Source organism: Larus michahellis, chromosome 1, assembly GCF_964199755.1.
Source record: "Larus michahellis chromosome 1, bLarMic1.1, whole genome shotgun sequence".
In the NCBI taxonomy this organism is placed as follows: domain Eukaryota; kingdom Metazoa; phylum Chordata; class Aves; order Charadriiformes; family Laridae; genus Larus; species Larus michahellis.
In genome coordinates, this window is record NC_133896.1 from 151,091,812 (window position 1) to 151,107,552 (window position 15,741).

General features: G+C 39.8%; 1 protein-coding gene across 1 annotated transcript in view; it reads right to left on the bottom strand.

The window, feature by feature from the left end:
- The window catches only part of CRACDL (CRACD like), a 64,849-nt gene extending 57,622 nt beyond the window's left edge, over nucleotides 1-7,227 (bottom strand). The window contains exon 1 of the mRNA XM_074608865.1: nucleotides 7,028-7,227. The gene's annotated coding sequence lies outside the window, so the exon portion shown is untranslated. The remainder of the gene's footprint in view (nucleotides 1-7,027) is intronic.
- Between the last annotated feature and the right edge of the window lie 8,514 nt (nucleotides 7,228-15,741).

Here is a 15,741-nt window from a genome sequence, read left to right on the forward strand (position 1 = left end):
GACGTATTTCAGCTGTTTTCTCAAACAGCGATCAACAAGTTTCTCATCTGCCCTTTTTGATTTACGCTCTTTTGTGTATTTGTTCATGACACGCTGTTGAAGTAACTAAGAACCGATCTCTTAGGCTAAAGGCATCAAGTAAACTCTATTTTATTATGATGCTGCCACCTATAGTCTTTCTGAACACCACACTACCCCTGCAAAGTTTTGATTTTGATTTAAATTTATGAAAATTACATTGTTTATCATTTGACCCTCAACACTCCCACTCCCACCCCCAAGAGAAACGTTAATAAAAGGTTTGGGGTTGACAATCTTTTGTCATCTTTTCTCTGTGACTTCCAGCCCCAAAGATCTTCCCGGTTTTGCCTGCTCTGATGTTCTCTGACAAAGACTTTGCTATCAGCAGGTCTGGGAAGAACAGACAACTCTGTGGTGAATGCTGACCAAACTAGCATGAGTGCTTACTTCCAAATAACAGAGAGCACGCCCAAACACACTACATGACCAGCCTACAGCGCAGAAGACAGGGATGGAAACCAAATCTAAAGTTTCTGTGAGGCCAAATGGAGAATTCTCACCAGCTACTCCTATACATACTTCATTCGTGTTCTACTTCTGTACACTAAGTACCACTAAGCAGTGACATTAATTTTTTTCCACTCTCAATGTTTTTCTGTACAATAATTTTTTTAAGCTAACATATCATTAAATAAAAAACTGATTTCTGATGAGATCAGATTTGTATGCCTTTTTGCTGCAGAGCAGCACACAAAGTGATGCAAATCCGCAATCTCTGCTGGAGTCTTACAAGCAGAGACCTAAGCCATATAGATGTTTGGCAAAACATTCCCAGCTATGAAACTGTCAACTCAGTGGTGATGCATTAAACACTATACCAACCCAGAAGGTCTGCAACTACAGAAGTTAGCAGTTCCTTCTTCTTCTAGGAGTGGAAGTGGTTAGAAGGATGGACAGCGTGTCTGCATCTCCTTAACCTCCAATTTGTCCAAGTACCTATGTCTCTCCTCCGTCTTTCCATGGTCAGCTGATGGACTGAAGCCCCTTCTTCTGTCCAAACCCCTGTCCAGCTTCTGCAAAAAGCTTAGTGATACTGATTCTAGTATTAAGGAAAGATTGTCATGACTGTTAAAATTTCAGGAGTTACTAATTTTGATGGCATGCAGTGCCCTTTTATCTCCATATCTGAGTCCTACTTTAAGCTCCATGTTATATATATTGTATTTATAGCTTCTTTCTTCAGCTCTAGAATATTTTCCATTAAGAAGAAATCTAATCAAGTGTAGAATCAAATAAAACCCATAATTCTAAAATATAGACAGCCGATAGCATTGTATTAGACAATGAGTTAGAAGATGATGCTGTTCCTTTGTTATTCTATTTTTCTTTAAATAGCAGAGTTGCCGAAGCTGATGTGATAAAAGAAGAATGACACGGAAAAAGAGAAACTGGGTAATCTTCACATCTCAATTATCACTTTGCGATAAAAGGGGTAAAACTGCAACTTGCCTCTGCTGCCCAGTACATTCATGTGCTACAGATAAAAAAAAAAAAAGCACACTGAGTTTTTAGCTTTTCAGGGAGCCAATATTAAACAACAACATTCAAAATAAATTGACTTTTTTAAAAAATCAAACTCTCTTGCTGCTTAAAAAAGCAGACCTATTGTGTATTTTTATCCATAGAATATAATAAACTGTTTATGGGGACTTTAGTGTGCTGAAACACTTTTTATAACTTTGTGTGCTCTCAAGAGTTTATCTCCCTTGTAAATTCAGACTTGCACATCATACCTAAAACCATAACTCTATCCATAAAAGAAAAAGCTGTACCTCAGTACAGTCAAAACAATTTCCTTGGAGGATTCTTTTTAAGCTAATTCTGCCTTAGCTTAGCAACAGAAAGTGTTTTTTTCATAAGAAAAGTACTTTGTACACCTTGTAAGCATGTGGGTTTCCCATACTCCTGGAGCTGACCGATGAAGTCTGCTCTGAAGCAGCTGAGAGCACTGAGAACCGCAGGCCTGAGAATTCTGGGAAACAAAATGCACAGGAAGAAATACCACAGAAATGTGTCCTGTTTTATCTCATTCTCTTCGAACATTGACACACAGGCTAAAAAACTGTTTGCCCTAAGTAAATACTCATGTAATTACACTTCACTAGGCTCTTTCAAGGTCATGAAGAGTCAATGGTGACAAATTGCTAAAAAATCCTACTGTCTCTCTTATACCTGTTTTGGCGCATGTTTCTCCAAGTCGTTGATTCGATTTTCCTCTTGAATTACTTCAAAAATTGTCAGAATTTAAGGCATCACCAATGTATACAGTGAAACTTGCGCCCAAGGTATGTTTCAAACATGCTCTACAAAGGGAGATACACCATCTGCTGTTTAAAGGGCTCCAAGACAGTTTTCTGTTAGTTAAATTCCTCCAGCTACTGGATAAGTGACTCCTGCCAAGAGGAATTTTGTTGGCTCCAGAGGAGGCTACACAGAATATGGGCACCAGGAGCAGAAGGACTTGCAAGAGGTATGAACATAATAAAATGCTACCCTTGAAATCAAGGCAATGATTATTTAAGTCTCAGCTTCATTAAAAACAACGCTGCTGATTGTTTTTGCAGAAACATTTACTAATACATTTATGCTATACTCCCAGACTGCTGTCTGTATTTTCCCAGGTGCCAACAGACCCAATTGCTTGTTTTTGAGCTGCCAAGATATTTAGTTTCGGCCTGTTTTAACTCATCAAACAGATGTAGGCATTTTACACTCAGAATTCTACAAAGTACAATGTTCACACTTTATAGACACCAAAATTAAAGTACTCCAGAATTACTGTACTGATTGCATCATTCACTTTTATATTTAATTTTAAAGCCTTCCGTACTCCCTTACGTTGTTTTACACTTTGTTTTATCCACATCTACCTCCAAAACGTTAACCTAATTTGACACTGAATTAGAAATTTTTTTCCATTAATGACTATATGAGATCACACACATTTGATGAGCCATCTTCACATGGGGTGATGGAGCGAAAGAGGCTGCAGTACTACACTGAGAAGGCTCTGGGGAAGGATGTATGCTACTCAAAAACATAACCTGAGAGGACTTGACCTTATCAAACCCAAAGCTGAAAGATGGAGAAACATCATTTTAAGGCAGTTCTGCTGACTTTAGGATGAGTAGCAACCCACAGAAATGCTTCAGTACAGATAAAGCCACGTTCCTTAAGGGGCAGTTTTGCCCACGAACTGACATTTCACTAAAAGAAAATGGGTAACGAAATGGTCTCCTTCCCTGGCCTTTTTGCATAGCCTCTCTTTTCTCTTTAATAATACAGAACCATAAATCTCTCAGTAGGAGAAGACTGTATATTTAATACCTCAGGTACATTACATTTTAGTGGTTTATGATTGAATTTCCATCTCTCCTGTGATTGTTAACTCTCTTTCAAAGTATGCAAAGCTGGGAAATTAAGTAGCTTTTTCTATGAGTGTGTTACAATCCTGGCATGTACAGCCTTCGTTCTGCTGCCTTCCAACAAAGATTTCCATGTTCAAATGGATGTTTTTTACTATTTTGGACTGATACAAACCAGACACATTCAGTTCATCAGCACCTACAGTCTCAGAAAGGCACTTCTAGGCATCTGAAAACATAAATTAAGTGCATATTGCTGGATATATACTACATTTCATGAGCCAAAGACAGAGCTTGCTGTTAAGAAGCAAGACCTCAGAGGGTGAGAGAACTGATGCGCTCCAGCTGTGAGGGCACAGGACAAGAGATCTTTGACACTAGTGAAAACAGACTTAGGAGACACCTTTTCTTTCTGCACAGCGAGTGCTCTGCAGGGTCCCTATCCACAGCATGGTTTAGTTATAGTGCCCCAGTCAGAGACTGGTTGTGGTGGCAACGTGCATCTGAAACCAAGAGTGGAATCGCCAGATGATCTACAAGGCAATGGCCATTTATTACGTTTTCACACAAACACAGGGAGAACTTGCCTCTGTGTCATTAGACATCGATGATTTCACTTTAGTCCTGCTGAATCCGAAATGTAGCTTTGCTACTGCAATAAATATTTGCCTAAGACATTTCCATACTGTAATCATATTTTCTGTTCCTTAGTAACAGTTCAGTGCTAGTCCCTGCTATTACAGAGCTCTTTCTTTCCTCCTCTTTGGTACTCTTCCGTCATGGCAATAAATACTGAATGTGCCAGCCAAGTAACTTACAGCTGTAAGTGTCCTGCACCAAGGGATAGCAGAGGATGCGCTATCCCTCTGATGATTAGAGGGCTGGAGCATCTGTGCTATGAGGACAGGCTGAGAGAGTTGGGGTTGTTCAGCCTGGAGAAGAGAAGGCTCCAGGGAGACCTTATAGTGGCCTTCCAGTACCTAAAGGGGGCCTACAGGAGAGATGGGGAGGGACTCTTTATCGGTGAGCAGAGCAATAGGACGAGGGGTAACATTTTTTAACTGAAAGACTGTAGATTTAGATTAGGTATTAGGAAGAAATTCTTTACTGTGAGGGTGGTGAGACACTGGAACAGGTTGCCCAGGGAAGCTGTGGCTGCCCCATCCCTGGAAGAATTCAAGGCCAGGCTGGATGGGGCTTTGAGCAGCCTGGTCTAGTGGGAGGTGTCCCTGCCCATGGCAGGGGGGTTGGAACTAGGTGATCTTTAAGGTCCCTTCGAACCCAAACCATTCCATGATTCTATGATGTCAGTACAGCTACAGGTCACATGTGAGCAGAGCCCTTTTCTCTGGAGAGCTCAGTGGAGGCAGAAGACTCTCATATTCCTGCGCACTACCTTAGAAGCAACACTACTGCTGAAAGGTTACCGCCCAGGTTACTTTTTCCCCCCCCCCCCAAGAGAAGAATCAGACTACATATATCCACAAGGATACTTCATGCTAAAGAAAACATTTTTAATTAAAACCACAGTAGAAGTAAAGCTCACGAGGTCATTGTGAAAGCAAAGAAACAAGACCTTCTACTGTCAATAAACTCTGACGTCTGTACATAGACAAATTAATTACCCATCACTACAACTACAGAAAGTTCCTACTTCATCACCAGATCAAGCTAAATGCACCTGCTCCCTTCCTTTTAATGATAAGCCAACTCCTACCATGGAACTGCCTTCTTTCAATGATTAAAGAGCTACAAGGCAAGAGCCAGTAATAATGTTACATTTTTTCCTTCTGTAATCTAATCTTTGCCCTGTAGAAACTGCTGATGAGAGCTGACTTCCACTTAAAATTTACATAAAAACAATCCATATCATGTTGCATGGAAAAGGACCGGTGCCCCAGTGTTTATTGGCACGGCGTATGAGGAATGAGAAATTACTCCGATGCAAAAATGATATCCAGCCTTGCATCAGTATCAAACAGGCTTTGATGCACGGTTACTATTTTTGGAGGCTAATGATATGTGAGTGATAAAGCAAATGAACTTTTTAATGATGACAAATACAGGAGAATATACAGCGCTGAGTAGAGAACATGACACCCAGCTGAAGAAAGATTTATGGGAGCTAATTATGGTATGTCAGATTTATAAGGGAAAAACAGCAGAAGAGGAAAAACTTCTGGAAGATCTTGCATGCATCAACCTGGAATAACAATTTCCTTTCAGACAAAGGATGTAACGTATAGCCCACCACACACTTCTAGCTGATATTTATAGTGCTTTGGTATTTGTATGTATATAAAGCCTAAGGCATGCATGATTTTATGCAAATAAATACAATCAAACTATAGAACTGTAGAAAAAAAAATGTAGGTTTTAACTAGCATGAAAATATGGAAATAATTAGCACTTATAATGGTATTAAATATGTGCATTTTTTTCAGTTAATTGTGTGGCAAAACTGGCAGAATGATGTCTTCACAACTAAAATAAATTTAATTGCACTCTTACAGCTTTTTTAAATGAAGGGATTCCTATACAGTGACCTAAGATCAGCGGCAATCAAAATTCAATACACAAAACATACTATTGACAATAAAGTTTGTCAATAGAAGCTAATATGAGAAAAACTGACTCACATCATTTTGAATCTCATGTCCAAAAATATAATTAAGAGGGGAAGAAGTCACAATGTTCGAGGATAATTCCAGGCCATAGGATCAGTTAGCATTTTGCGAGATGCCTGAGGAATAGAGAGGGAAAGCCACAGCCTTTTGGGGCAAGAAAACATGCCTGCAAGCTGAACTCGTCCTTCTCTAGAGACATTCAAAACCCACCTGGGTTTTGACACATTCCTGTGCAACCTGCTGTAGGTGACCCTGCTCTGGCAGGGGGGTTGGACCAGATGATCTCCAGAGGTCCCTTCCAACCCCTGCCATGCTGTGGCTCTGTGATTCCCGAACGGTGTGGAGCCGGTGGGAGCACAAGCCTGTTGACCTCCATCTTATTCACACCTTTGACAAACCCCAAAACGCCCATTGCGAAGGAAGCCTTTTTGTGTACCTGGAAACCACCAGCACCCGCGTCTTCCCACTGTGTGCCCTCACCCCTAAATTAAACGCTTGTGTGGATTCACATTGAGCGTCCCCCTTCACTATACTCTCAGAAAAAAAAACAGGCTCCGGAAAACACAGCCGGGAACAGAGCCCCTCGCTGTCCCGGCGGCCGGGCGGGCACCGCCGCGGCGTCCAGCCTCCCCGCCCGCCCCCGACAGCGGCGGCCACGGCTCCACCTCGGCCCGGCGCCAGGCGAGAGGGAGCCCCGACGGGCTGAGGCGGGCGGCGAAACGCCGGCAGGCGGGCTGAGGCGAGGGCGGGCAGCGGGCTGAAGGGAAGCGAGACCCCGGCGGGCGCCCCCCTCTTTGGCCAAGCCCGCAGCCAAAGGGCCTGCAGGGATGGAGGCCGCCCCCCACAGCGTCCATCTTTGGGCACCTGCCGCCGCTTCCCGGAGGGTTTCCTCGCCTCCCGGTAAGGCGGGAGAGCGGCTCCGCGGAGACTTACTTACATGCTGCCTTCACTCACCTGGGGCCCGCCTGAGGAGGGTAGTCAGCAGCCCTCCGCCGCCGGCCGGGACACCGGCAGCCCGCAGGCGGCTGGAGAGCGGCGCCCGCGGCTGGCAGCGCCCGGGAGGCGGCGGGGAGTGAGTCAGGCGGCACCGGCCCATCCGAGGGCGCCGCGCCGGAGCCGCTGACCTACAGCCACCTGTACCGCAGCCCTGCCTCACTCCTCCTCCTCCCCCCTTCCCGGCGCTGCCCGGCCCGGCCCGGTCGCCACCTGCGGCGCAGGACCCGCCCGCAGCCGCGGGGCCAAAGGCGAGGCGAAGGCGGCAGCGCTGCCCGGGGAGGGGGCGGGGTGCGCGGGGCAGGCCCCGGCTGGGACCCTGAGGTACAAGGGGGCTGAGGAGAAGAGAAGCGAAGCAGGCTGGCAGCTGTGAAAGAGCTATTTCACCACCAGAGCTTTCTGCCTGGGGTTTGCCTTCCCCTGCCCTTAGTGGTTTGAGGTAGCAACTGGCCATCTCCAGGTACGGGGGTTTTTGTTTTTTTCTCAAGCGAGTTAAAGACTGTAGGAGCTGGTGGGGTAATTGTGGCATGTCGCTGCAGTCAGGAGGTACATCTGCTAAAAGAAGATCAGACCCAAATTTAAAAATCAGCCAAGGTTACCTTATGGCGGTATCGGAGTGAAAAGCTCTACCTGCAGTTGCTTGCAGCTGTGAATAGTTGTACATTTGGATATTCAAATAGTGTATTTGAAGCTTAGGTTCCGTGCAAGCGGTGAGGAAGGAAGGCTGGAGGAACTGGCCGGAAGAATTGACAAAAATAACATCAACGGAATGGTTTCCTACTTTGGCATCTATCTGTTTCAATAAATTTCTCTCCAGCTTGTGAGTTCTTGTTTCAGCACATAGTATCTTCGTCCCCGGTGTAAAGTCAGTGAGCCTGAGGACAGTTTTGCACAGAAAACACATGTGTTGCCTGAGAAAAAGGAAGAAATACCACACTACATTGTCTTGCAGTCCAAGGTAAAGGTGTTAGAATGAAAAATACTGTGGAGCTTGCTTGATTCTTACAGTAGCGGTAAGGGGAGCAGAAATGAAAATGGAAAACTGGTGCAGTCTGTCTCAGAATGAGAAATCATTTCAGCATTACTTCTCGAGCAGCCACTGTGGGCCAAAAAAGAAATACAGTTACAGGTTTTATTTCTGTTAAGTTATTCTGTTAAGTATAATAAGTATTACTTATAAAATCTGTATGCTATTCTGGCAACAGTAATTTTATAAAATATGACTGTGCGCGTGAAGGACATACTATTGTGTAAAGCAAATCTGAGAAGCACATTGTTCACCTGCTAGGTTGCACTGCAGTTCTTACAACAAAGAAGTTTTCTGTTTTGTGTACTCGATATAATTGCTTTGGGTGTAGGCTGCATTCAAGATAAAAAAATGTTTGTTCTTCTCCCACCTCAGGAAATAAAAGCTCTGAAAGTACCGTGTAGATGAGAAGCACAAGCTAGGAAACTTTAAGCTTGGACTTTTGCATCTGCTGAAATAAATTATTAAACTGCTTCATGGATTTTAATACAAGTCAAATGTGGGACAGCCTAGAGAAAAATCAAATTCCAATATATTGGGGAGTCAGGTCAAAAAAATCCATTGGATGGAAACATCACTTCAGGCCATGTCTTACATATAATGTTTTAATTATAAGCAAACTTTGTATTTTTTCAAAGCTTATTAGTAAAAATTCTGATCCTTGTCATGAAATAGGCATATATGTTTTGACATAGTCAATCCAAGTGAAGTCACAATAAAATTTTATCCATCTTAGCAAGCTATTTTTCTTCTGTGCGTAAAGTGTCCAAAATGTAAAACTAACTCTGAAATATCTTTCCACACGTTCAGATAACTGTGTATGTTAGTTAATACAACAGCTATGTATGATTCATTCATCTTTATTTCACATACTCCCTCTACTGGAAGTTAATGTGAAGGTTCAGTGGATCAGAGGGAAGATCACTGAGAGTGCAAGATACATTAAAAACTTCCTGCTTCTTTTATTAAAAGATCACACTCCTTTACAGATGCTCCAGTCTGTATCAGTAAAGCAACTTGTATTCCTTGTTGCAAGGCTATTCATCCTGAAATCACAAAGACATGGAAATAGGAGCTAATGCAAATTAACTACTTAAATATTCCATATATACTTACTTTATATGCATTCTATAGTATCATTTAAGATCTGCGAATATCAAAGTCATATTAAATAAATATACAAAAGCAAGCGAGTAACAGAGCAGCTAAAGTATATCTGATGCCGGTAGCCATGTGGTTCTCTAATACTCCACAGCCTATACAGATACCAACGGGATTAGGTGGTCTCAGAGGAAAGGAGGAGGATTAAATAAAAAACTCAGCTGTAGTACTGCCAAAGAGTACTCCACACCATGAGCGTTATTGCTGGTCAAAGACTAAACCCACTTGCTTTAACACTGACAGCAGAATCTTAACTCCACTTACATGTTGCTGAAGTTCAAGCTTTCTTAGTGACTGAAGGGAAAAAAAAACCTGTTTTTCTTTGAGTGGAAACAGCAGCATAAATCACACCCGACACATGGTTACAAATGCTGCTGAAAGGCTGCTTGTGTAGATTTTACAAAAAGCAGTGAAATGCTTCTACCCAGCAACACATAATGAATTCTTCCTCCTTGGTGGGACTATACCCATAATGGACATACGTAGTAGCTCTAGTTTCTACTAGGAGGAAGAAAAAGAGACTAAGGAGGGAGGATACCAGAGGCACTGAATTCTTTCTTCTACAAACGCTGTAAACCAGTTATGCTCAAGTAAAATACCTTCTGCTGATTAATGGTGACAGTATGCATTGCCATGAGTAAGCAAAATCAGTTGGAAACAACTCAGTAACCGGTGGCTAGAAATTAGAAAAATATTGCTGCGGAAGGGCATGAATACCTTTTAAAATGCTATAGGATTCTTTCTACTACAGAAGAGATAATTTTAGATCATCACAGAGTAACTGAGAACAAGTTTAACATGCTCTTATTTCATATAAAAGTACAAATTGTATTTTCAGGTTTGCCTATGTAAAAATATTGTGGTAAAAGGCAATTTAAAAAAGTATAAAAATCGAGTATAGCATTGTTCACAGTTGCAAATAAGTGTCACAAATGCAAACAAATGATAAATAGATTTTTGGTGTATGTTTCTTTCCAACCAAAATACTGTAATGAAGCAACAACAAGAAAATCACCCTACGATGAGTAACCCACATGATGAAGAAACAGATTCATAAAATGTGTAACACATTTCAGTTTGAGCATATTCAAGAGTACTTCCTGGGTTTGGAAAAAGTTAAGGCGTGTTACAGATTAGAGAGTTTGCAACCAAAAGTAAAGAACTCTAAATACTCTGAGCTCATTATCTATCTTTACTTAAGGATGAAGCAAAGCTTCCTATTCAGCAATGGAGTGAAGGCTTTTAGAATATACTACTGGAGCAGAACATACAATTCCCAACCAACAAACGCTGTTAGAGTCCTCCTGGGCTATTACTACAGACATTGCCAACAAGCAGGCTTTTTGTTAAACTGGAAGGTTTTATTTGGAAACTTAAGCAAACTCAATTAATTCTTTCATTTTTTCTCTCTTTCAGTTTGTGACTTTGCATTAGGTCAGATGTATGGGAGTTGCCACTACAGTGATAATGCTTTCTGAATATACTCACTTGAATGATATTTTTTTTTTAACCTTGATAATTACATTGCGATCAATTGCTGTCAGAAGTCACTTGAAGTCTATGTCCCATCACCATGGACAAAAGTTCCTTTGGTCCCGTCCATGACCTGATGATCCCTTTGCAATTTGCCTGCAGAAAAACAAGGTTCTCATTTCCGTAGCATTTTCTACAGGAAGGCTAACCCTAATAATAAAGTCGTCTGCTTTATCAGAGTACTCTACAAAAAGCAAGTTTATTACATCTTGATATTTATAATCTCATATTCCCTTAATCCTCTCTACTTAAGAATTTTAAAGTCCAAATTTCTCAAGAATCTTGCACTTTTACTTTGTAGGGAGCCCCTTGTTACTTCTTTGTGATCTTCTATGGAAAAGCCACCATTATTGCAACTAAGCAATTACATCTTAGGACATGGGCCTCTGCACAGTATATCCCACTCACAAAAAGAACTCAGTTTTATCTACTTTATCTACTCTCTTTTTTGTGATAATCTTCAAAAAAATCAGTATGATTGCAAAAGACCGAATCACTTTTTCATCTTCTGGGATGATGATATGATCATCTTCTCTCATCTGGGAAAAGCGTACAATATGCCTTTTAATAACTGCATAACGTGGACATGGTTAATATCGTTATGTCTGATCCTACAGTCTTTATTACTTGCTAGTAGTCCCATTAACACTGGTGATTGCTGAAATGACTTCTGTGGCTGTCCCCCAAATAAAGAACGAAGAATCAGGACCTACAAATTAAAATCAAGTCACCTGTGCTGAAAAATATTGTTACTCTTATGGAAGATAATCCTAGAATTTATGTTACAGCTATATATATATTTTTTACATTATACATTGAAATACTTTTACGGGCTTTTTACCTGTTTTACCTATTCCTAAAAAGCAACATAGATTCATATCTACAGCTCATATCAACAGCTTTTAAAAGGCAGTTAGGAGCATTCATATGGGTTATACTGTCTTTAATCATTACTAAGAGATGAACGTTAATGTTTAGTAGTCAGGTTATCACAAAATGAATACGAAGGAACATACATGCAAGATGTACGTTTAAACATTATCATGACCAACGCGCCTTCGCTTTCAAAACTAAACTGGAGACCTTTTTAAAAATTCTTTTATGAAGATAGCAAGAAGGATGAATCTATGGAGAAAATGGATAATTTAATGAATTAAACAGGAATTACTCCTCTATTTCCAAATGCGGAAATACAGATTTGCCAGATGATTTATAGGAGAGAATTTTACATTTACTCTTGCATTTAAAGTGTGAGAATATAGAACATAGACAAATGTTATGACATAAAGTGCAGAAATTCTGAGCAAGTTTAAGTGCCAATAATTATCACCAAAGAGTACTCACTCATATTAAAGAACTCTAAGTAGAAAATTTGTGCAGTTTTAAGAAAACTCTTAGAAGTTGAACACACCTCCAGTATGTATGGAAACATACAAAAAAATCTCTATCTTCATAGATGGATATCAAAACACTGGTATCTGCTGGCATTGCTATCTTATTTATATTAAGTCAGTCAGGTCTGAAGGGGAAAAAAACCCATCAAACTCTTCCTATTGTGAGATGGCACAGCATTCTCTCAAGCATAATACTCACATAGTTCAGCAAAAATACATCCAAATCATAACACCTGAATACAGACACCTTTTCCCCCCAGTCAAGTTTTGTATTGTTCTTTTCTTTCCCTTTTTTTTTTCAGTTATATCCATAACCTTTTAAAATTACGCACACTTTTAAAATAAAAGCACTCTGTCAGTTACAGTTGACGGGACTTGTGGTTTTTTTCTGTTTACTTAGATGGGCCATCTCACACAATAATGCAAGAGCTGGGAGAGAAAGCTATCTAGACTGATTTCTTCCCACTGAACAACATTAAGAGTGATGAAAAACCTGTGCAAGCATTTGTGAAATAGATTCAATGAAATTTAGCATTTCAACAGGGAAAAAAATCATAATTAAATGAGCGTTAAACTTGAACTCTCCAGATGGTGTGCAGAGTCTTCACAAGCCATTGTGAATATAACATTATAAGTCCTTGAAACAAGAATTCCTAGAAAGAAAAAGAAATCTAATTTGTTTCATGTTCAGTGAATACAGCAATACTTTCTGATGTTTCCATGCGCAAAATTTTAAGGTTTTGATTCTGAAAGCACTTTGAGGAGGCTTCCCAGTCTCTTCAACAGTCAATCCAGGTCATTTGAAGGATTAGGTTTTATTGCACAAAAGTGCTATAATGTGCTTTGAAGTGAGAGGCAAGCTTTGGACTCCTATCACTTAAGAAAATCAGACAGAAAATGTCTTTCCCTCTAGGTCTGCAAGACAAACTACAAGGCACATCCTTTTCACTTTACTGAAACAGGGAGTCTGGTGCAATAAAGACAGAGAGAAAGATGGAATAAGAAAAAGTTACTGTCCAATTTACTTCTGATATCACATTCTCAATAAAATAAAAAGGTGCCCGACTGCCTCATCTCCCATCACGTCTGTCTGCTAAAATAGCACCAAAACACTGTAGAGGAAGAAGGGTAATTAATGGTGATTCCAGCACTGCTATCTCATTATACTTCATATACTGCAGAGTCAGACATTAGCTGGGGAAGAAGCCTCTCTACCAGTGAGTAGCTCTTTCTACAGTATCTTTTTCAATCCCCGGTAACTTGTCTTCAAGCAATTGAAAAATGACATTTCACCTCCTGGAGGACTATTTCGAGTCATATTCTGCTTTAAATCCAACAGGAACTTACACCTAGGTCATGTTCTGTTCAAAACATCTATTTCAAAAGCCTTAATACTGTGATTCTGCTGATGATTACACACAAATATTTGCATTAATATTCTTGCTTTTACTCTCATATTTTACATCATTTTTTCTTCTGAATTTTTCTGAATCTTTCTAGAGTTAGCTGGGAGGGAAATGGTTTCACCATTCATAAATATTTCAGACATTTCTACTATTCCACCTTTTTCTTGATACAAACCCCAAGTTTTACATAAAATTTATCAAGAACTTTAGTATTCTGGGCCTGAGAGTACTCATCCAGGCATAGGTAAATCAAATGTAAATCAATTATACAAGCAGACAGATCGAGGTTCAGATCTCTGCTCTCTCTCAGGAAAGCCTTATCAAACACTCATATCAAATTTTATTCATCACTGTATCGCTACACTACACAAACCTGATGAATTCTTTCCAGTTTAGCTTCTGAAACATAAAACAAGCTGCCAAAGTTTCAGTTTTTATTGCATAGGTTGGGGTTTTTTTTAATGAAAACAATACCAAATCATTTAGTAAAAATAAATAAGTAAGTAAGTAGGTCTGGAGCAACCCTAGTTCTTCCCACTTAGCCAAAAAAGTGTAACAAAGAGCTGGATGAGGAAAAAAGTTATGAATTGTATTAGTATCTGCAACACTCAAAAATGCAAAACAATTAAGCAGAAAAACAACTGAGTTCATTTGCACTCAAAAGCTACATTGATTTAATTGAGAAAGATTTAGCTTAAACCAGCTGAAGATTTTAAACAAACAAAGTATTTATACCTGGCTCACATATTTCCTTTTTAGTCCTTATTTAAACTCATTGTTCCCTAGGAATGTGCAAAAGCAGATCATGCCACATAAGGACAGCCAAGAGCAGGAAAAAAAAAAAAAAAACAAACCAAAAAAAAACCCACAAAACCCAGAAAGCAAACAAGAAAGGAGTTGAATTCATAATCTAGTTTGTAGAAGATTAGTCTTGATTTGGTATTTAGCCAGAAGTTTACTAATTAGAAAGGAATTCTATCACCCTGAAAAGGGAGTGATACAAATAGAAAAAGCACCATAATTATTAGTATCAGTGTTGTGACTACATGGATTGATCCCTTTTCTTTATACTGTATCAAAAATAGACGAAAGTGTTATGGTAATTAAATGTAAATTAAACTGTTCCAAATGATACAGTTCTTATTTCAACAAATTTAAGAGCTATGCTGTACACAAGACTAAGGAGGAGTATACGCAGTTCTATCAGAGGAATGAAGACTCCCTGTACTTGCTATCAAATACTGGCAATAGCTACAACATCACTGGGTTGCACAGCTGTGATTTCCTACTGGAATTACTAAGGGCACCAGAACCAGCTCACTGACCCATGGAAACTTATTTTGTATTCTTAGGACCCATGTACCTACAGGAGCCTTTGATAACAAAAGATTAATCAAGTGCCAAAGGTAATAATCTCAGTTAACAAAGTATTAGCAAAATTCACCTTGGATGTACATAACCATCTCAAAAGCAAGAAATGATTTCCTGCAAGTCATGAACTGAGACTTTTCCCCCCTCAACTGGAATTTTTTTTTTAATGCATACTGCCATCAAGCTACCAAAAATGCATGATGCAACAAGCATGCGGCTACCAAATATGAAAATAAGGTGAGACTGAAACTGAACTGACAGGGGAGTAGCTGCATATTGTGGAGGCTCCATTTCACTGATTGTTAAAAGGAAAGCTGGGCTTGCTCCTCCTCAGGGTTACAACTGTTTGAAGACTTTTAGAATGCATTGATGTTCCTTGTAAAAAATGCATATATAGAGAGTAAAAGCTATTCTGAAAATTACTAGAAGAAGAAAGGCTGGATAGTTAAGAGCTTTTATGTCGGAAAGAGGAAAATATTTACATCTACACCTGCACGAAGTGGTGGCAAGTCAAGCAGAGATTTTCTGTAGCATTATTTCTATTACTGTTTTAAGAATTTATGACTATAGCATCCCAGTGCAATTAGTTGCTATTAACCACATCATAGTTTTGATACAGCTCAATAAAACAAAACAAAAGGGGTATTATCAAAAGATTGTGGTCCTGAATCTTCTTGTAACTTTTCTTGGAGCAATGTAATTCCATGAATTCAGTCAATATTTCAACAAAAAATATCAGGAGTTCACGCTATTACTTTATTTTTTTTCCCCTCAGTGTTTGGA